Genomic DNA, 23,929 nt, shown 5'->3' with positions numbered 1-23,929 from the left:
ATATGAAATATAATCCTTACCTTCTAATAGCTTATGGTCTAATTAATGAGATAAAACAGGTGTCCTTGTATATATGTAAATACACATACATGGAGTTAAGAAGAAAAAGAAAGCATGATAACAAGTGGCAAAACAAAGAACTTGAAGTTGGAGGACTGAAGTTTGATATTTAGATCTGCCTCTTGCTGTGTGACTCTGAGCAAATTACTTAACCTTGTCAAGTTCAGTTGGTTCATCTTAAAAATAGGAGTAGTAATGCACAGTGATAATGTCAAGATTATAATGAATAATGTATATGAAAGTATACAGGGTCTCATACCCAAATCAATAAAGCCCTTTTGTTGTACTCAAATGTAGCACCAGGGCAATGACTACAGCCATTGCTTGGACCTCCAGTTCAGATAATCTTTTATAGTACTTGAAGGCACACTGCTATTCAGGAAAGAATATGGGCTTTGGAGTCAGACCTACTGGATTTTGAATCATGGCTTGAGCAATTCATGATCGTATGACATTGTACAAGCAAGTGACTTAAACTTTCTTATTCTTATTTTCATCATTTTCAATGGAGATATTATTATCTACTTACTAAGGAGTTATTGTGAAGATTAAAATAATATTATTATTATTTAAGTTAACACCTGATGCCCAATAGATAATGAAACATATATTTATTAAAGTGGACCATCTTCTTGGCATTTTACAAGGACTTCAGTAGGTTCAGCTGAGAAGTTCGAAACCTATACTCAGAAAAAGGTTATGAAACATTAATGTGTTTATCTGTATGTTAGAGTTATGTGCAATTATAGATTGGTCTATAGAAAATCACAAGAACACAAAAGCATAACTAGGGTGCCCTAGTTATAAACAGGATTGTATCTGTTTGGGTATGAGACCCTGTATACTTTCACATACATTGTTCAATATAATCTTCACAGCATCGCTGTGCATTATTACTCCTGTTTTAAACATGAGACAAAAGGGTGCCCTTTTGTTGTTAGTCAGCCATCCCTATTCATTAGGGAAGAGAGGGTATGGATGTAGTGGCACTTGTCCCTACCCAAATCTCATCGTTCCATCATACTGGCAGCTGCTGTGGCAGTTGGGCTGATGGGGAAATAAAAAGTCACCTGTGAAAAGGAGCCATTTAATGGTCCTTTTCGTACACTCCCAAATCAAGCTTTTCCCTGTAATCCGTTCTCAAGAATATTTAAAAGTCGATGGCCTCTTGTAATTCTGATTTATTACTTTGTCATTTTGAGTTGAATTCCAGTAACTTGCTACTGTTTTTGTGTATGTATTTCCTTCTTCTGTTTACAGATTATAAATATTTCTAAATCTCCTTTCTTGCAAGAAAAAGGACAAAATACCAATGACGAAGGTTGTACTGCATTTGTTATGTAAGCCCTTTGATAGGTACTTGCTAGTGAAGGAGGAAGTCAGAGCCAAGCACTATATTGGACTTAATAATGTTAGAGTTGCCATGGTTTTAATTTGATTGCTATTTATTGACCAGTCAAAATGTGTTAGGCAGCATAAAGAACACATCAAAACCATGATCTGGATATTAAGGATTTTATACCCTAAAAAAGGAAGTCCATTAACTCAACTACAAAATGTATCCATTTCTGTAATCACTTGTGAAATCTTGATTGGGGAACTCATTTAGCTAGCCTTATACTTAGAGGGTATTTTTATATCTTTCCAGTTAAAAATTGTGTTGCTTCAAGTAACAGTTTAAGATACTGTAATGTGATAGTGCTCACATATATGAAATTATTCCTTCTCAATTGTAAGTTAATTAACAAATATCCAAAAAAAAAAAAACACTTGGCAGATTTGGCAGATACAGAAGACCCTGAGAGAACTGACTCCTCAAAGAATAAAGCCGTATTAATTTTGGGTTAGTTTTGGGAAAGCAATCATACAAGGAGAATGGATACCCTCAGAATAGCACAGCAGTTGCTCAGGGGGAAATTGAAGGAAGAGAGGTAAATCTGAGGTTGACAGGACAAAGAGTTTAAAGCTATACTGCAGCTTGGTCCGTAGAAATGTGACAGAATGTCCACTTCTCACTCTACCAATCCCTAGTGAGCACCCATAGTGTCCTAGGTCCCCTGCAAAGAACTTGAGATGTAATGATGAAGACAGGCATTGTTTTTGCCTTTGGAGATATTTGCAGTCTAGCTACACAGACAGGGAAATGTAATTTTCATTTGCTCAACGAATATTTATTGAGTGCTTTCTTTAGGCCAGACATTGTTCCTGGGGCAGGGGAGACAGAGCGAAGAAAAGAGACAAAAATTTCTGTCCCTGTGACCATATTACAATTGGAAGAGACTGATGGCAAATGAGTGTGTGTGTGTGTGTGTGTGTAGACATGGCTATGTCTGTCTCTCTATCTACATAGATATATCTGTGTCTATATCTACATCTACACTCAGAGAGTGACAGATGCCCTGGAGAACTATAAAGCATGGAAAAGGGGAGGTCATGCTAGGTAGGAAAGGAAGGTATGGGGAAACCTCACTGGTAAGGTGGTATTTCAGTAAAGACCTAATGACGTGAAGGAGTAAGCCATGAAGATATGGGAATGGGGTAGGATAGCATTCCAAAGGGAATAGAAATTTCAAAGACCTTAAAGAACATAGGTAGTAGTATACAGATGTAAGAAAGAGTCAGTGGGTCTGACTGGAGCATTCTGCAGCGGGGTTAATATTTGTAGACGCCAACATTTCTGAATCAATTAGCTCCATCCACATTTTACCTTTACTCCTTACTCCAGGATCTCAACTTCCTTGGTCTGTGCCCTCCCTATCTTCCTCTGTCACCTCAGCACGTGGTCATAGGATTTAGCCTCCCCTGGCTTGTTGTCTTGACTTTCTTCTGGTCCCATTTGGAATGTCCTCCTTGATTGGTGTGTTCCCAGATGTTTGGTTTAATGACACTTCATGGCCTCTAGCCCCTCTTTACCCACCCATAAGCCTTGCTAGAGGGGCCCAGACAATATTTGCCTCAAATTTATTGTGAGACACAGAGGAAGTAATATATGAGTTAGCACTTTATAAGCTCTGAAGTGTTTTATTCTCGTAATGAAATCTTTAGTTTTAAGGCCATGAGTTCCCTAACAAAAAGATTGCACCAGCAGTAATGTCGTTTTACAATACCAAACATTGTAAAAGCAGGGAACAGGGAAAAGAGTAGCTAGGCAGGAGGTCTATCTCTGTCAAGGGTGAGATGAATCACCAGCAAGAAATAGAGTGGCCTTTGAAAGAGTCAGGGCAGCTGGGTTGGGTTCTCTCCATCAGTCTGGGAGAGAGTGCTACATAACTCATCTTCCTCTCTGTCCCTCTATTTCAAGCAGTTTGTAGATTCTTCCTTATTTTTCCTCATGCCAGCTGTTTTTCTTCTTCATTTTTCCCCATGCCAGATTTTTTCCCCTCCTTTTTGCTCAGGACTTTGTATCTTTATGTTTCTCTCCTTGCCTCACTTTCCTGCTTCCTCTGCCGTATTATTGTCCTTACTCCTTAACCCTGACTGGATTTCACAATAGTCCCTGGGAAAGTTGCTCCAGAAGCTTGCAGTGCAGATATCAAGAGTCAACATGACTACGTGACCTGCTCTGAGAAGACTATGTCTATGGTGAAGTGACTCCTTGAAAGAGGGGAGCATGTTAACAATGGTGAACAGAGTGTTGCATGAGGAGTCAGTAAGTCTGGGTCAACTCTGACAAATCTCTAGCCTCATGTGGGTCTCAGTTTCCCCAATATATACAATAAAGTTGCTGAACTAGATAAATCTAAAAGTTCTGATCTGCTGGGTTCTGAAAATGCTATGTCAGTGTGAAACACAGAAAGAATTGCTGTTTGGTTTTGGCAGTAGAGAATGGGAGGACCGGAGCTGGCGATGGCACCATTGGAATCATATAGCTCTCTTGTTTCCTAGCACATTGCAGCGTGAGACAAGCCTCAGGGTCTGTAATAAATGCCTGAAAATACAGACTGGAGACCCTGCTTCCCCAGAAAACTTTCCACTGTGCTCTGCATATAGCATCTGCTCACTGAAAATAACTGAATATATTATGGGATGACAAACTCTGAATAAACCCTCTTTGTTTCTGAAAGATGGTATTGGCAGATTGCCTAGGATGTGATGAAAGGGGGTAAAGCAACATTAGAGGAAACCCCTAGAAAGAGTTCTTACAGAAGGGAAGTGATGAAGTCAATAAAGCTTTAAGGTTGCTAAGCTAAATGGTCTAAGAGCTCTATAGTCCACTAAGCCTTAGATTGGTCAGAATCAAACAACATTGATTCTACCTTCAACTTCACCAAGAATTAAGGGACCTATGCTTTTGAAGCAAACAATTTTTTAGCCACCTGACTAAAAATAAAATCTAGAAAATTTGGAATTGCTTTTGTGAAATTAGAAGAGTCGTCTTTCTGACTTAATTTCCCTGATACCCACTTTGATTAACCCATATTTGGAAAGTTATGAGGAATAAACTATGTAGGAGTATATGCAATAATGATAGGATTCACACTGAATTATAACCATGAAGTCTGAGTACAGGGAATGTTTGAATTTGTAGAACTGATTGCAAGTATCCTCCATACACCTAAAGCCATTTTCTTGGTGCAGCTAAAACAGAAATTTCAACATCTTTCCAAACCCAAACTCCCAACCTCCCTGCATCTGTATCCACACTCCTTTACATTCCTCCTGTTACTGTGGAAGCAGCACCTCCATTGCTATCTGAGCCCAACTCCACAACTGTGCCTCTGGTCTCATCCCCTCACCTTCTTGAGGCCATCCCTCCAGCAATGGATGGTCCCTTCTCTCTCCTATATCAGGCATTTCTCTTTCTATGTCATTCCCATCAGAAACAAAGACCAAAAAAATAAGGGAAGGGGATTGAGAGGTACAAACTTCCAATTGTAAAATAGATAAGTCACAAGGATGAAAGGTAAAGCATAGGTCATATACTTAATAATACCTTCCCATGGCTTTTCATTATCCTTAGAATAAAATTTGGACTCTTACCATGGCCTACAAGACTATAGCATCCGGCCTCTGATGACCTCTTCTGTGTTCTACACCTTGCCTTCCGTCCTCTGGCTACAATGATATTTTCTCCTCAAACATACCCAGCTTGTTGCCATCCTAGGACTTTTGCACTACTTGTTCCCTTTTCTACTTGTTATCTATTTTTGTCACTCTTAGCCCCATCACATGTGAGGGTAGAGCTGTCATTGACATGTGATAGTTAATGAGATCAAACCATAGGCATTGCAGCTGCCACAGAAAAGATGCACGTAGTGAGACTTGGAGAGAAAAGCATCTACCAAACTACTAATTCTCTCATAACTAATCCCCCACTAGTTGTTTTTTTTTAAGAGAAGCTTCTTTTTTTTTAATGATTTTTTATTATATTATGTTAGTCACCATACAGTACATCCCCGGATTCCGATGTAAAGTTCGTGCTTCATTAGTTGCGTATAACACCCAGTTCACCATGCAATACGTACCCTCCTTACTACCCATCACCAGTCTATCCCATTCCCCCACTCCCCTCCCCTCTGAAGTCCTCAGTTTGTTTCTCATGGTCCATAGTCTCTCATGTTTCATTCCCCCTTCTGATTACCCCCCCTTTCTTTATCCCTTTCTTCCCCTACCGATCATCCTAGTTCTTATGTTCAATAGAAGAGAGAAATCATATGATAATTGTCTTTCTCTGCTTGACTTATTTCACTTAGCATTATCTGCTCCAGTGCCGTCCATGTTGCAGCAAATGTTGAGAATTCGTTCTTTCTGATAGCTAATATTCCATTGTCNGCTGACTAATATTCCATTGTATATATGGACCACAGCTTCTTAATCCAGTCATCTCTTGAAGGGCATCTCGGCTCCTTCCACGATTTAGCTATTGTGGACAATGCTGCTATGAACATTGGGGTGCATATGGCCCTTCTCTTCACTACATCTGTATCATTGAGGTAAACACCCAGTAGTGCAAAGGCTGGGTCATAGGGTAGCTCAATTTTTAACTTTTTAAGGGACCTCCACACTGTTTTCCAGAGTGGCTGTACCAACTTGCATTCCCACCAATGAAGGAGGGATCCCCTTTCTCCACATCCTCTCCAACAATTATTGTTTCTTGCTTTGTCTATTTTTGCCATTCTAACTGGCATAAGGTCGTATCGCAGTGTGGTTTTGATTTGAATTTCCCTAATGGCTAAAGATTTTGAACATTTTTTCATGTGTCTGTTAGCCATTTGTATGTCTTCATTGGAAAAGTGTCTGTTCATATCTTCTGCCCATTTTATGATTTGTTTATTTGTTTCTCGTGTATTGAGTTTGAGAAGTTCTTTGTAGATCTTGGATACCAGTCCTTTATCTGTGGTGTCCTTTGCAAATATATTCTCCCATTCCGTGGGCTGTCTCTTAGTTTTTTTGACTGTTTCCTTGGCTGTGCAGAAGCTCTTTATCCTGATAAAGTCCCATAAGTTCATTTTATCTTTTATTTCTCTTGCCTTTGGAGATGTGTCGTGAAAAAGGTTGCTCTGGCCGATGTCATAGAAGTTGTTGCCTATGTTCTCCTCTAGAATTTTGATGGATTCCTGTCTCACATTGAGGTCTTTCATCCATTTGGAGTTTATTTTTGTGTATGGTGTGAGAGAGTGGTCAAGTTTCATTCTTTTGCATGTAGCTGTCCAATTTTCCCAGCACCATTTATTGAAGAGACTGTCTTTTTTCCACCGGATGTTTTTTCCTGCTTTATCAAAGATTAGTTGCCCAAAGAGCCGAGGGTCCATTTCTGGGTTCTCTATTCTGTTCCATTGGTCGATGTGTCTGTTTTTGTGCCAGTACCATGCTGTCTTTGTGATCACAGCTTTGTAGTACAGCTCGAAATCCGGCATTGTGATGCCCCCAGCTTTGTTTTTCCTTTTCAACAGTTCCTTGGAGATTCGGGGCCTTTTCTGGTTCCATACAAATTTAAGGACTATTTGTTCCAGTTCTTTGAAAAATGTCCTCGGTATTTTGATCGGGATAGCATTGAAAGTGTAGATTGCTCTGGGTAGTATGGACATTTTAACTATGTTAATTCTTCCAATCCATGAGCATGGAATATTTTTCCATCTTTTTATGTCTTCCTCAATATCTTTCAAAAGTGATCTATAGTTTCTAGGATATAGGTCCTTTACGTCTCTGGTTAAGTTAATTCCAAGGTAACGCATGGTTTTTGGTGTTATTGTAAATGGGATGGATTCCCTAATTTCTCTTTCTTCAGTCTCGTTATTCGTGTATAGAAATGCAACTGATTTCTGGGCATTGATTTTGTATCCTGCCACCTTACTGAATTGTTCTATAACTTCTAATAGTTTGGGAGTGGATTCCTTTGGGTTTTCCATATAGAGTATCATGTCATCTGCAAAGAGAGACAGTTTGACTTCTTCTTTGCCGATTTGGATACCTTTGATCCCTTTTTGTCTTCTGATTGCTGTTGCAAGGACTTCTAGTACTATGTTGAATAATAGTGGCGAGAGTGGGCATCCTTGTCGTGTTCCTGATCTTAAGGGAAAGGCTTCCAGCTTTTCCCCATTGAGAATAATGCTTGCAGTAGGCTTTTCATAGATGGCTTTTATGAGATTGAGAAATGTACCCTCTATTCCTACACTCTGAAGGGTTTTAATCAGGAAAGGATGCTGTATTTTGTCAAATGCTTTTTCTGCATCAATTGAGAGGATCATATGGTTCTTGAGTCTTTTCTTGTTGATATGATGTATCACATTGATTGATTTGCGAGTGTTGAACCATGCTTGCATCCCAGGTATGAATCCCACTTGGTCATGATGGATAATCCTTTTAATGTACTGTTGGATTCTATTAGCAAGGATCTTGTTGAGGATTTTGGCATCCATATTCATTAGAGAAATCGGTCTGTAATTCTCCTTTTTGAGGGGGTCTTTGCCTGGTTTGGGGATCAAGGTAATATTAGCCTCATAGAATGAGTTTGGTAGCTTTCCTTCTGTTTCTATTTTTTGAAATAGCTTTAGGAGAATAGGTATTATTTCTTCTTTGAATGTTTGGTAGAATTCCCCAGGAAAACCGTCTGGGCCTGGAGTTTTATTATTTGGAAGGTTGTTTATCACTGACTCAATTTCTTCATAGTTAATTGGCCTATTTAAGAAATCTATTTCTTCCTGTTTCAGTCTTGGTAGTTTATAGGTTTCCAGGAAGGCCTCCATCTCTTCCAGATTGTTTAGTTTTTTGGCATATAGCTGTTGATAAAAGTTTCTAATAATCCTTGCAATTTCAATGGTGCTGGTCGTGACCTCTCCCTTTTCAGTCATAATTTTAATAATCTCAGTCCTTTCTCTTTGTTTTTGGACAAGTTTTGCCAGTGGTCTATCAATTTTATGGATTCTCTCAAAGAACCAGCTTCTAGTCCTGTTGATCTGCTCTACTGTGGTTCTGGTCTCTAATTCATTGATTTCTGCTCTAATCTTGGTCAACTCCTTCCTTGTCAGTGGGTTAGGCCTGTCNGGGAAGGTACCTACATTTTTTTCACCCAAACAACTCTTGTAACAAGAATTTATGAAGTGAGGCCAGTCTTGAGAGAGCAAGAGTAGAATGAAAAGAAGTCAGAGTGTGAGTTTAAAGAAAAACTGAAACTATATACCATGCTGTGTCAAATGCAAAAAAAGCTGTAATGGGAATAATGAACATATTCTTGCAAGTGCAGTTACTTCTTATTGAAAACTGAATCTCAATTTTCATTAAAATTTTCTCTGAGTTATGTGATCATTTGGACAAAGAAGAGGTCTGAAACATATTTATTTTTGTAAATCACACAGGAGAAAAAACAAGAAACTAGGAGCACCAAAAATAACTGTATTTGATTAAAATTTTAAAAACTTTTTACTGTTACTTTTTTCTTCTTGTTCTCCATCAGTCCCAGAACCTACCATTTGCATATAAAAATATCATGAAAATAACAATGTCTGACCTGTTTCCCCTTGGTTCTATTTTCAGTTATATTATCAGCTACAGGACTGAGCTACTTACGGTACATATTTAAAGAGACAGGGTGAAATTGAAATTAAGTCTAAGTTCGGATCCTATCGTTATAACACTGGACATCATACCTAATTTCTTTGAGTCCCCATGTTTTTCATCAGTGGAAAGGGACAATAAATCCTACCTCACAGAAGTGTTCAGGATTGAATGAGAAAATACATGGGAGGTGCTTAGTTCATAGTGAGCAATTAACAGATGGTCCCACCCTCACATTTGTATGCTGAACAATGAAATAGTCATAGTCATGTGTAGTTCCGTCCGGCACTTCATACATGAGTCCTCTTATCAACACACAGCTTTTTATGCCCCTAAACCACACCTTGCTGCAAATATTTACATAAAACTGACAAATAACTAATTTAATAATCACCTCATTCCTGTTTCTGAGTCTTCTTGTGTTTTTGATGTTTTTATTTTGATGTTGCCAAGTGTAAAAGCTAAATTCTAATTAGTCTTTTGAATATATTAGTTGTTTTTTTTTTCTAAGTGATAGGATGCACAGGTCTGTAAGACGTAATGTACTATTATCAGAAGAAGTTTCTAAAAGGGAGAACATATCTTTGGAATGTGCCACTTCTACGCCAAAAGCAGTACCTCCCCAGCAAGCCAGTTCTTCAGGGTGAGGTGATCATTTTGACTGTCATGTTAATATGATGACTTCTTGATGAGACCACCTGCTGTCCAACTCCTGGTTATTCTGCCTACTTCCGGCTTTTAGGGATATTAAATAACATGAATTGGGGGGTTTTTTAAAAGTATTTCTCTTTTTTCTTTTTAAATTATTGATCATATTTAAATTCAACAACTTTTAAGACTTTTTTCTTTCTTAGATGATACAGAGATCAACCATATACTCATTTATTTATTTTTTTAATATGTATTCAGTAAAATTTACTCTTTCTGGTATACAATTCTATGAATTTTGGCAAGTGCATAGAGTCATGTGAAAATCACCATAATTAAGATACAGAATAGTTCTGTCATCCCGAAATATTCCCTTGTGCTGCCCTTTTGGAATAAAACCCTCTTTCCTATACTCTGGTAATCACTAATCTGTTCTCCATCCATATAATTTCCTTTTTCCAGATGTCATATAGATGGGATCATACAGTATGTAGCTTTTTGAATTTAGCTTATTTCAATTAGCACACTCCTTTGGGATTTCATTCATATTGTCCCATATAGCAATAGTTGATGTCTTTTTATTGCTGAATGGTATTAAATAGTATGGATGTACTACACATTCTTTCATCAGTTAATGGACATTTAGGTTGTTTCCACTTTCTGGCTATTAGGAATAGTGCTGCCATAAATATTCATACACAAGATTTTTTTGTGGACATGTTTTTATTTATCTAGGGTAAATACCTAAGAATAGGATTGCTGGGTTACATGGTAACCCTATGTTTAGCATTTGGAGGAACTACCAAAGTCTTTTCCAGAATGACTGTATCATTGTGCATTCTCATCAGAATTGTATGAGAGTCGCAGTTGTTCCACATCCTTGACAAAACTTGAATTATTTTACACACACATACACACACGTGTATATAAGTATAGAATTATATATATGTATGTGTGTGTATATATATTCTAATTCATCTTTTGACTTTTTGATTATATCTCTTCATGTTATTTAGTATTTGCTCAAGGGGTTTCAACATGCATATCTAACCATTCACAGTCAAGTTAGAGTTAACATTTTACCCCCCCAGGTGAAATGTAGAAGTCTTACAGCCACATAGGTCTATTTATGTTATCCCCTTTATGTTATAGTTGTCATACATATCACACCTACATACACTGAAAATGCCACCAGATAACATACTTTTTGCTTTCAACAGTGATATACATTTTAAAGAACTTAGGAGAAAAATAGTCTATTATATTTATGCATACATTGGCCATTTCTTTTGTTCTTCCCTCATTCCTGAAGTTCCATATTTCCTTCTTTTATCATTTTCCTTTAATCTGAACAACGTAATTTAACATTTCTTTTAGAGAAAGTCTGCTAGCAATGAATTCTCTTATTTTTTCTTCATCTAAGAATGTCTTTATTTTGCTTTCGTATTTTCATTGGATATAGAATTCTGGTTTAACTGTTTTCTTCCTTTTTTTTTTCTTTATAGCACTTTAAAGATGTTTAATGTCTTCTGACCATCATGGTTTCTGATGAGAAACACTCAGTCATTGGAATTGTTCTTATTCAAGTAATGTGTCATTTTATCTGGCTGCTTTCAATATTTTTTACAATTTATCTTTGGTACTCAGCACTTTATGCTAGATCTGCTTTTGGTTTTCTTTGAATTTATTTTATTCTTATTTTGCTGAGTTTATTGAATGTAATTTTATGTCTCCAAACAAATTTGATAAGTTATTAGCCATTATTTCTTCAAAATGTTGGGGTATCAATGTCTTTCTCAGCCAATCAGTATCTTTTTGAGATGCTAATGACACGAATGCTACAACTTACGTTATTGTTCACAGGTCCCTGAGGGTCTTTTCAGTTTTTCATTCCTTTTTTTCTCTGTTCTTCAGATTGGATGATTCTTATTGATCACTCTTCAAGCAATCGGAATCTTTCCTCTGTCATTTTAATTCTATTATTAAGCACATCCAATAAAGCTTTTTTAATTTCAGATATTTTATATTTCAGTTCTAAAATTTCCACTGGGTTTCTTTTTTATAATTTCCTTCTCTTCTGAGGACTTCTACCTTTCCATTAATTTTAAGAGAGTNCAGGATCACGCCCTGAGCCAAAGGCAGACACCCAACTGCTGTGCCACCCAGGCGCCCCCAGATTGGATGATTCTTATTGATCACTCTTCAAGCAATCGGAATCTTTCCTCTGTCATTTTAATTCTATTATTAAGCACATCCAATAAAGCTTTTTTAATTTCAGATATTTTATATTTCAGTTCTAAAATTTCCACTGGGTTTCTTTTTTATAATTTCCTTCTCTTCTGAGGACTTCTACCTTTCCATTAATTTTAAGAGAGTTTGCCTTAATCTTATGTAACATGTTTTTAATAATTGCTTTAAAACATTTGATAATTCCAACATCTGTGTTTTTTCAGTGTTGGCATCTGTTGATTATAATTTTCTTTGAGAATTGGTTTGATTTCCCTAGTTCTTTATATGTTGAGTAATTTTGGATTGTATCCTGGACATGGTGAATATTATGTTGTAAGACTCTGGGACCTCTGTAGAATGTAGACTTCCATTTATTTGCTTTAGGAGGCAATCAACATGGTTAGGCTCAAATCACAAGTTCTGCCTCACCTTTGTGGGCAGTGGTTACAAGGTCTGTTCAGGTTTCAAAACCTTTGCTGTGATCTGCCTCATGTATGTGACACTCAGGAGTTAGTCTGAGACTCATGTGGTGGTTTATGTCATAGTTCATTTCTCAAATTATGCCTCTTTGCTTCTGCTTTATGTGTGGGTTGCTCAGGGGCAAGTCTAAGACATGTATTACTTCATACACAGAATTAGGGGATCCATTTCTCTAGCACTCTCCTCTCTAGGTTTCTCCCCTCCCACACTTTATAGCTCTCAGGGGCCCCTTTTTCTATTTCCTTTGGTCAGAATGTTGGGTTTCTCTTAGAGTTGTAGTCCCCCTCAGGCTTTCTTGCAGTTCCATATCACTGGGCCTTCCCTCAAGGCAAGAAAGTGAGAAAAAATTGTTTCTCTCAGAATTTTTCCTATTGACTCTCACTATGTACCTCTGCAACATGTCCTACCCTTGGGTCAAAACCTATTATAAACGAAGAAAACAAAACCAGGCACTTCGCTACCATTTTAGTCATTCTTCCAGTTTTGTTTTGTTTTTTTTATAAAGGAAGAAAATAAAACCAAGAACTTCACTACTATTTTAGTCATTCTTCAAGTTTTGACTTCTCCATCCAGTCATCCTGGTATTATTTATTTTACTTTTCAGAGTTCTCAGGCCGTTACTTCCTCAGAATTTTTAGCTACAATTAATGGGAGAGACAGGATGTAATGGGTTTACTCCATTTTGGCCAGCATCAGAAGTTCTATCCATTTCCCAGAAGCATTTCAACTTTCGATTATCTGGATCACTATATGGCTATACCTCTGTCCTTTATATACATAGCTTATACAGGTATTTTCCTGAGGATGGATAAGGGAGCATCAATCAGATGTCAAAATAATTTCTGTCTTAAGCAACTGCAAATAAGTCATATTTGTCATACAGCTACTTTCTGTCTTTTCACAAAAAGGAATTCTGCCCACAGGATGGTCTCTGTGACAGTGGTTCATTGTAACTATCTTTCTTGGTCATTGGCACTTACCAGTCTGTGGCAGTTACATGTTATCAGTATAGCATCTGCTAGGTGCTGGCTTAAGTGGCACAAGAAGCACAAACTTCCCTTGGAAGGACATTTGATTTCTGAGATTATTCCACTACAGGTGTGGGTTAGTACTAACCATCCTTCCTCCTACTGCTGTTCTTACATTTTGGTTGGAGTTGGAAATATATTTTATGGCTATACATCTATACATATGTATGTATGTATGTGGCTATATATACATCTATTAATTGGCCTTGATAAAGTTTTTTGTCTAACACAGTTTTCTGCAAATGTTTCTGACTTTGATATTTTTTGCAGGGTTATGGTTTCTTTATACTTTCTTTATATTTCATACTTATTTGATTGAGGAACATAAATAAGTACTGTGTGGGACACTAAAGGCAAAGCTATTCATTCAACAAATATTTCTTGAATTCTTAGTATATGTTAGAAATTGTTTTTGATAGATACTGGGTCTAGAGCTCAGTACAAAACAATCAAGATCTTTTTAGCAGAGCCCACATTCTGGTAAGCAGAATAGATAGGAATCACATAAACAACAAAATATAAATAGTCAAGTAAATCATCAACTATTATTAAGTACTACATAGAGAATTTAAGTTGGGTGACCTGAGAGTAAGTGTAGATGATAACTTTAGAATGAGTGGTTAGGGAAGGCCTCTCTCTGAACAATGATAAGAAGGAGCCAGCCATGAGAAAATCAGGAGTAAGAGCACTGCAGGCAGAGAGATAAAATAAATGCAAATAACCTAATATGAAATTGAATTTGGCATGCATGAGTAACAGAAAGAAGGATAGTATAGTCAGGTAATAGTCAAGGGTTAGAGATGACATCAAAAAGAGGGACATGGGCTAGATCACCTAGGGCCTTTAGAGGCCATTGGTTGAGTTTGGATTTCTCTTCAGATGTGATATGAAGTCTTGGGAGAGTTTGATCAGGAGGAAGATTTGTTATTATTTCCATATTAAAATCTTCTTTGTAGCTCTGTGAGGAAGCAGAGTAACTGGAAGCTGTTGCAGGATCTATCAGTGATGATGGTGATTTAAAATAAGGTGTGTAGCAGAGAAAGCACTGAGAAATAGTTGAATTTGATATGTTTTGGAGATAGAGCTGGCTAGATTTGCTGATGGGTTGGATATGGAGAGTAAGAGAAATAGAGAAAATGAAGTATGGGTTCTAGGTGTCTGGCCTAAGCAATTGGATGAATGATAGTCCACAAATTAGGTTGAAAGCATGGATTTAAGGATATATTTTTGTCTTGTTAAGTTTGAGATGCCAATTAGATACTTAAGTGGAAATGTTGAGAATGCATTGGATATATGAGACTGGAGTTGAGGAGAGATCTATGTTGGAGACATAAATAGTCATCAGGTACTTAAAGACATGAGATTAAATGATATAACCTGTGGATATTGAAGAGGCCTAAGGANTGTTGAGAATGCATTGGATATATGAGACTGGACTTGAGGAGAGATCTATGTTGGAGACTAAATAGTCATCAGGTACTTAAAGACATGAGATTAAATGATATAACCTGTGGATATTGAAGAGGCCTAAGGACTGGACCTGGGCACTCTGCCATTTAAAAGTGGGGTAGAAGAGGGACAAACAAGCACAGGAAACTGAAGAGGAGTGGCCTGTGACATAGAAAGAACATCAGGAAAGTGGATTTAGGCAGTGAAAAGTAGAAATTTTATACACACACATGCACACACACACACATACAAAGAAGCACAATGACTCAGTGCTTTGTATCCTTAGACAAATTTCTTATTGCAAACAACGCATCATATGAAGGAAGAAGGGCTACTAACAAGAAAGCCCTAACAGAAGACAAAGTATTTTGGCAGAGCCCTGAAAGAATAACAGAATTGTGATAGGAATGTGAAATGGAAGAATTTCCCACGCTAAGGAAACAGCATTAACAAAAGATCAATAGTAATGAGTTAGAATTTGCTAACATTCATGTTTATTGTTTGTCAAATTCTGAGGAAAGTGCCTTTTGATCCTAAAAATATATCTACAAGGTAGGTACAATATTCATTCCCATTTTTTTAGATAAGGAACTGATGCCCATAGGAGTTAAGTGACTTCTAACTGGTTAAACAACTAGGAAATGGTTGACGTCTTGATGTGAACCTTTGAGATGATTCCAGAGTCTATGCTCCAGACAGCTACGCCAAGAAAAGCACACAAGGAATATACCTAAACAATGGAAGTTCCAAGTGAAGGCCCCATGCTGTAAAATAAAGTGCAGAAACCTCAAAAAGCATAGGCTTTATACTAAGGGTCATGGTCGTATTTTCCAAAATCTTACAGAAAATTCATAGAAATCCATCAAATCATAGAGTTGTAAGATCCTTAGAGACTATTCAGAATACTCCTTTCTTCATATTTGGGGAATGCATTAGCATAAAGGCTAACAAAAAGAGTCCCTCAAACACATTCATTTAAATAATACAGCAGTTTTTCTTTCTCATATAACAGAGTGAATAGCCTAGATGGTGGAGCAATTCTGCTACACAAGGTCATTCAGGGACATAGGAACTTTCTACCTTATTATATGACCAGCTGTGAGTAGGGGGATGGATAAAATAGGTGATGGGGATTAAAGAGTACACTGATTATTATAAGCACTAAGTAATGTATAGAATTGTTGAATTATTATATTTTATACCTGAAACTACTATAACACTGTATGGTAACTCTACTGGAATAAAAATAATAATAAAAACAGAATTACAATATGATTCAGTAATTCCACTACTGGGTATTTACCCAAAGAAGAAAAAACATTAATTCAAAAAGATATATGCACCCATATGTTATTGCAGCATTTTTTACAATAGCCAAATTATGGAAACAGTCCAAGTGTCCATAGATAGATGAATGGATAAAGAATATGTGATACACACACACACACACACACACACTTGAATATAACTCAGCCATAAAAAAGAATGAAATTTTACCCATTTGCAACATGGAGCTAGAGAGTATAATGCTAAGTGATATAAGTCAGTCAGAGAAAAACAAATACCATAGAATTTCACTCATGTGGAATTAAAGAAATTAAGCAAATGCACAAAAGGAAAAAACAGATTTCTGCCTGTATTCTCCTCTAGGATTTCGATGGTTTCCTCTCTCACATTTAGGTCTTACATCCATTTTGAATTTCTTTTTGTGTATGCTGTAAGAAAGTGGTCCAGTTTCATTCTTCTGCATGTTGCTGTCCAGTTTTCCTAACACCACTTGGTGAAGAGACTATCTTTTTTCCATTGGATATTCTTTTCTGCTTCGTTGAAGATTAGTTGACCTTACAGTTGTGGGTCCATTTCTGGGTTCTCTATTCTGTTCCATTGATCTGTGTGTCTGTTTTTGTGCCAGTACCATACTGTCTTGATGACTACAGCTTTGTAATATAGCTTGGAGTCTGGAATCATGATGCCTCCCATTTTGAAACAACAGGTATTGGCCAGGATGCAGAGAAAGGGGAACCCTCTTACGCAGTTGGTGGGAATGAAAACTGGTGCAGTCACTCTGGAAAACAGTTTGGAGGTTCCTCAAAAAGTTAAAAATAGAACTACCCTACGATCCAGTAATTGCACTGCTAGGTATTTACCCAAAGGATACAAAAATACAGATTCAGGGGGATGCATGCATGCCGATATTTATAGCAGCATTATCAACAATAACCAAATTACGGAGAGAGCCCAAATGACCCATCAACTGATGAATGGATAAAGAAGAGGTGATGTATATACACGATGGAATATTACTCAGCCATCAGAAAGATTTGCAACGATGTGAATGGAGCTAGAGTGTATTATGCTAAGTAAAATAAGTCAGAGAAAGACAAATACCATATGATCTCACTCATATGTGGAATTTAAAAAAGAAACCAGATGAACATATGGGAAGGGGGGAAAGAAAAAAGGAGAGAGGGAAACAAGCCATAAGTGACACTTAATGATAGAGAACAATCTGAAGGTTGATGGAGGGAAGTGGGTGAGGGATGGGCTAGATGGGTGATGAGTATTGAAGAGGTTACTTGTTGTGATGAGCACTGGGTGTGATATGTAAGTGATGAATCACAGAATTCTACTCCAGCAACCAATATTGCACTGTATGTTAACTAAAATTTAAATTAAAAAAGTAATAAAAATAAATAAAGTCAAACCGGTAAGAATAAAGGTCAGGGATAGAAATTGGACTTTTTTTAAAAAACAAGTTTAAAAAAAACCCAAGCAGAGAAACAAAAAGACAGACATAACTATAGAGAACAAACTGATAGTTACCAGAAGGGAGGTGGGTGGAGGGATGAGTGAAATAGATGAATGGGATTTAGAGTACATTTATCATGATGAATACTGAGTGAATTGTTCTATAACTATATATTTTTAATTTTTTTATTTACATTCAAGTTGGTTAACATACAGTGTATTAGTGTCACAGCTAGAATTTAGTGACTCATCAGTTGCATGTAACACCCAGTGCTCATTGCTTCAAGTGCCCTCCTTAAGGCCCATCACCCAATTACCCCATCCCCCCACCCACCTCACCTCCATCAACCCTCAGTTTGTTCTATATAGTTAAGAGTCTCATGGTTTGCTTCCCTCTCTCTTTTTTTCCTTCCCATATGTTCATGTGTCTTGTTTCTTAAATTCCACATGACTAAAATCATATGGTAGTTGTCTTTCTCTAATTGACTTCCTTCGATTATCATAATACCCTCTACCTCCATCCATGTCATTGCAAATGACAAGATTTCATTCTTTTTGATGGTTGAGTAATATTCCATTATATATACACACACACACACGCACCACCTGTTCTTTATCCATTCATCTGTAAATGGACATCTGGGCTCTTTCCATACTTTGGCTGTTGTGGACATTGCTGCTATAAACATTGGGGTACATGTGCCCCTTTGACTCACTGTTTGTAGAACTATGTTTGAATTGCTATGTTTGAATAAATACCTAGCCATTGCACTACTAGGTATGTATCACTGTATTTTACTATACTATTTAATATAATGTTATACATTAATTATACTGGGATTAAAATAATTAATTAATTTAAAAATATATGACATTTGCAAATAAAAAAATTTACCTTAGTGAGAAATAATAATTTCCATGTGATACAAATATACCCATTTTTAAGTGACCAGTCTGATGCATTTTGAGAAATATATACACTTGTGAACTAACACTTCAATTCAATTAAAGAACAGTTCCACCACCCCAGCAAAGCTCCCCTACTCCACTTTGAAATCAGTCGCTACCAGCACCCCAATGTAGTTCCAGACAATCTCTGATATACTTTCTTACAAAACTGACTGGGTTTTTTTGTTTTTGTTCAAAAATTTCAGGGGCACCTGGGTGGCTCAGTCATTAAACGTCTGCCTTTGGGGTTCTGGGATTGAGCCCTGCATCAGGCTCCCTGCTCCGCTGGAAACCTGCTTCTTCTTCTCCCACTCCCCCTGCTTGTGTTCCCTCTCTCGCTATCTGTCTCTCTCTCTCTGTCAAATAAATAAATAAAATCTTTAAAAATTTTTTCATATAAATAGGATCATACAGTAAGTGTTCTTTTGTTTCTGGCTTCTGTTGGTCAGTATAATGTTTTTGAGATTCATCCATATTTTTGCATGTATCAAGAGTTCATTCGTTTTTAATGCTGCTAGTCCTCCATTGTATGGATATACTTCAATTTATCTATTCGCCAGTTGGTGAATATTTGCATTGCTTTCAGTTTGGGGCTCCAATGCATACAGCTGCCATTATTGTTTGTGTGCCAGCCCTTTGTAAAGGCGTATATTTTTATTTCTTATTGGGTAAATAGCTAAGAGCAAACTTGCTGGCTCAGAGTGTAAGTTCAAGTCTAGCTTTAAGAGAGATTATTAAATTTTTTTCCAAAATAGTTGTTACATTTACATTTCCACAAGTAACTATGAGTGTTCCCATTGCTGAACATCCTAGCCAACAGTTGATATTAGTCTCTATTTTTAGTTTTATCCATTCTAGTAAGTGTATAGTGGTATCTCATTATGGTTTTATTTTGTCCTTTCTGATGACTAATTATTTTACCATATGTTCATGTACTTACCAGCCATTCACATATCAGCCTTTGTGAAGTGTCTGTTCAAATTGTTTGCACATTTTTATTGGTTTGTCTTTTTATTGTGTTGTAAGAGTTCTTTATACATTCTAGACATAAATTATTTTGCAGAGATTACTAAGAAATTTTCTTTTTGTCTGTAGGTTGCATTTGCATTTTTTTAGCAGTATATCTTTTAAGAGCATATTTTTATAGTTTGGTGAAACCCAGTTTAAAATTTTCTGTAGGGTTCATTCTTTGTATAACTCAAATAAAATTTTAGAGATCTTCCAGAAGTTTCAGGTCTTTAGCTTCCATATTCAGGTATACGATACATTTTGATTTTTTATTTGATACATTAAATTTTATATATAGTGTGAAGTAAGAGTTGAAGTTTATATTTTTTCCATATTCATATCAAGTGATTTCAGCAACGTTTGTGGAAAGGACTATCCTTTCCTCCCATTGACTCACCATGGCACTTTTGTCAAAAATTAATTACCAGGGTCCAGTCCAAGATGGCAGAGGTGTAGGAGACCTCAGTCTTATCTGGTCCCAGGAATTCAGCTAGGTAGCTATCAAATCATTCTGAACACCTGCAAACTCAACCAGCAATCTAAGAAAAGAATAGTTGCAACTCTGCAAATAGAAAAGCAACCACTTTCTGCAAGAATGAGAAGATGGAAAAACTCACCTCAAAAAAGAGAACAAGAGGCAGTACTGACTGCTAAGAAAATAATCAGTATGGACATAAGTAAGATGTCAGAACTAGAGTTCAGAATAATGATTATAAAGATACTAGCTAGGCTTGCAAAAAGCATAGAAGACACTAGGGAATCCCTTTCTGGAGAAATAAAGGAACTAAAATCTAATCAAGTTAAAATCAAAAAGCCTATTAATGAGATGCAATCAAAAATGGAGGCTCCAATTGCTAGGATAAATGAGGCAGAAGATGGAATTAGTGATACAGAAGACAAAATGATGGAGAATAAAAAAGCTGGAAAAGAAAGAGAGAGAGAGATAAACAACTACTGGACCACGAGGGGAGAATTTGAGAGATAAGTGATACCATAAAGTGAAACACTATTAGAATAATAGGGATCCCAGAAGAAGAGGAAAGAGAGAGGGGGGCAGAAAGTATATTGGAGCAAATTATAGATGAGAACTTCCCTAATCAGGCATCCAAGTCCAGAAGGCACAGAGAACCCCCCTCAAAATCAATAAAAATAGGTCAACACACCGACATATAATAGTGAAGCTTGCAAATGTCAGAGACAAAGAGAAAATCCTGAAAGCAGCTTGGTGCAAGAGGTCTGTAACCTACAAGGGTAGAGACATTAGGCAGTAGACCTATTCACAGAGACCTGGCAGGCCAGAAGGGACTGGCATGATATATTCAGAGTGCTAAATGAGAAAAATATGCAGCCAAGAATACTTTATCCAGCAAAGATGTCATTCAAAATAGAAGGAGAGATAAAAAGCTTCCAGGACAAACAGAAACTAAAAGAATTTGTGATCACCAAACCAGCCTTAAAAGAAATACTAAAAGGGATCCTTTAAGCGAAGAGAAAACCCAAAAGTAACATAGACCGGAAACAGTGACTTTACAGGTAATACAATGGCACTAAATTCATATCTTTCAACAGTTGCTCTGAATATAAATGGACTAAATGCCCCAATCAAAAGACACAGGGTATCAGAATGGATAAAAAAGCAAGACCCATCGATATGCTGTCTGCAAGAGACTCACTTTAGACCCAAGAAACTTCCAGATTTAAAGTGAGGGGTTGGAAAACCATATATCATGCTAATGGACATCAAAAGAAAGCTGGGGTGGCAATCCCTATATCAGACAAATTAAATTTTAAACCAAAGACTGTAATAAGAGATGAAGAAGGGCAATATATCATACTTAAAGGGTCTATCCAACAAGAAGATCTAACAATTGTAAGTCTTTTTGCCCCTAACATGGGAGCAGCCAATTATATAAACCAATTAATAACAAAATTAAAGAAACACATTGATAAAAATACAATAATAGTAGGGGACTTTAGCACCCCACTCACTGCACTGGACAGATTTTCTAAGCAGAAGATCAACAAGGAAACAAGTGCTTTGAATGACACACTGGACCAGATGGACTTAACAGATATATTCAGAACACTCCATCCTAAAGCAACAGAATACACATTCTTCTCAAGTGCACAATGGAACATTCTCCAGAATAGATCACATACTGGGTCACAAATCGGGTCTCAACCAGTACCAAAAGATTGGGATTATTCCCTGCCTATTTTCTCACCACAATGCTTTGAAACTGTAGCTCAATCACAGGAGAAAATTTAGTAAGAACTCAAATGCATGGAGGCTAAAGAGCATTCTACTAAAGAATGAATGGGTCAACCATGAAATTAAAGAATTTTAAAAATTCATGAAAACAAATGAAAATAAAAACACAACTGTTCAAAACTTTTGGATGCAGCAAAGGTGGTCCTAAGAGGTAAGTACATAGCAATGCAAGCCTTTCTCAAAAAATTAGAAAAGTCTCAAACACACAAGCTAACCTTACACCTAAAGGATCTGGAGAAAGAACAGTAAATAAAGCCTAATTCAAGCAGGAGAAGAGAAATAATAAAGATTAGAGCAGAAATCAATGAAATAGAAATCAAAAGAAGAGTAGAACAGATCAATGAAACTAGGAACTGCTCTTTGAAAGAATTAATAAGATTGATAAACCCAAAGCCAGACTTATCAAAAAGAAAAGAGAAAGGACCCAAAAAAATAAAATCATGAATGAAAGAGGAGAGACCACAACCAACACTGAAGAAATACAACCAATTATAAGAACATAGTAGGAGCAACTATAGGCCAAAAAATTAGGCAATCCGGAAGAAATGGATGCATTCCTAGAGACATATAAACTACAAAACTGAGTCAGGAAGAAATAGAAAACCTGAAAAGACCCATAACCAGCAAGGAAATGGAAGCACTAATCAAAAACCTTCCAACAAACAATAGTCCAGGGCCAGTCTTCCCAGGAGAATTCTACCAAACATTTAAAGAAGAATTAATACCTATTCTTCTGAAGCTGTTTCAAAAAATAGAATTGGAAGGAAAACTTCCAAAATCTTCCTATGAGGCCAACATTACCTTGATCCCAAAACCAGACAAAGACCCCACCAAAAAGGAGAATTACAGACCAATATCCTGATGAACATGAATGCAAAGATTCTCACCAAAATACTAACCAATAGGATCCAGCAGTACATTGAAATGGTTATTCACCACGACCAAGTGGGATTTATTCCTGGGCTGCAAGCATGGTTTAACACCTGCAAATCAATCAATCAATGTGATACACTACATAAATAAAAAAAAAGGACAAGAACCATATGATCCTCTCAATAGATACAGAAAAAACATTTGACAAAGTACAGCATCCTTTCTTGATTAAAACTCTTCACAGCATAGGGATTGTGGAAACATACCTCAATATCATAAAACCATATACAAAAAGCCCACAGCAAATATCATTCTCAATGGGGAAAAACTGAGAGCTTTTCCCCTAAGGTAAGGAACACGGCAGGAATGTCCACTATCACCACTGCTGTTCAACATAGCACTAGAAGTCCTAGCCTCAGCAATGACATAACAAAAAGAAATAAAAGACATCCGAATTGGCCAAGAAGTCGTCAAACTTTCACTCTTTGCAGATGACATGGTATTCTATGTGGAAAACCCAAGAGACTCCACCCCAAAATCTCTAGAACTCATACAGCAATTCAGCAAAGTGGCAGGATATAAAATCAACGCACAGAAGTCAGTTGCATGTCTATACACTAACAATGAGACAGAAGAAAGAGAAATTAAGGAGTCAATCCCATTTACAATTGCACTGAAAACCATAAGATATCTGGGAATAAACCTTACCAAAGAGGCAAAGGATCTATGTTCAGAAAACTATAGAACAGTCATGAAAGAAATTAAGGAAGACACAAAGAAATGGAAAAACATTCCATGCTCATAGATTGGAAGAACAAATAACGTTAAAATGTCTATGCTGCCTAGAGCAATCTCTACATTCAATCCAATCCCTATCAAAATACCATCAACTTTTTTCACAGAGCTGAAACAAATAATCAAAAATTTGTATGTATGGAACCAGAAAAGACTCCAAATAGCCAAAGTAATGTTGAAAAAGAAAATCAAAGATGGTGGCATCACAATGCCTGACTTCAACCTCTATTACAAAGCTGTAATCATCAAGACAGTATGGTACTGGCACAAAAATAGACACATAGATCAATGGAAGAGAATAGAGAACCCAGAAATGGACCCTCAACTCTGTGGTCAACTAATCTTTGACAAAGCAGGAAAGAATATCCAATGGAATAAAGACAGTCTCTTCAACAAA

This window comes from Ailuropoda melanoleuca, chromosome X (assembly GCF_002007445.2).
Source record: "Ailuropoda melanoleuca isolate Jingjing chromosome X, ASM200744v2, whole genome shotgun sequence".
Classification (NCBI taxonomy): domain Eukaryota; kingdom Metazoa; phylum Chordata; class Mammalia; order Carnivora; family Ursidae; genus Ailuropoda; species Ailuropoda melanoleuca.
This window is presented reverse-complemented; position numbering follows the sequence as displayed.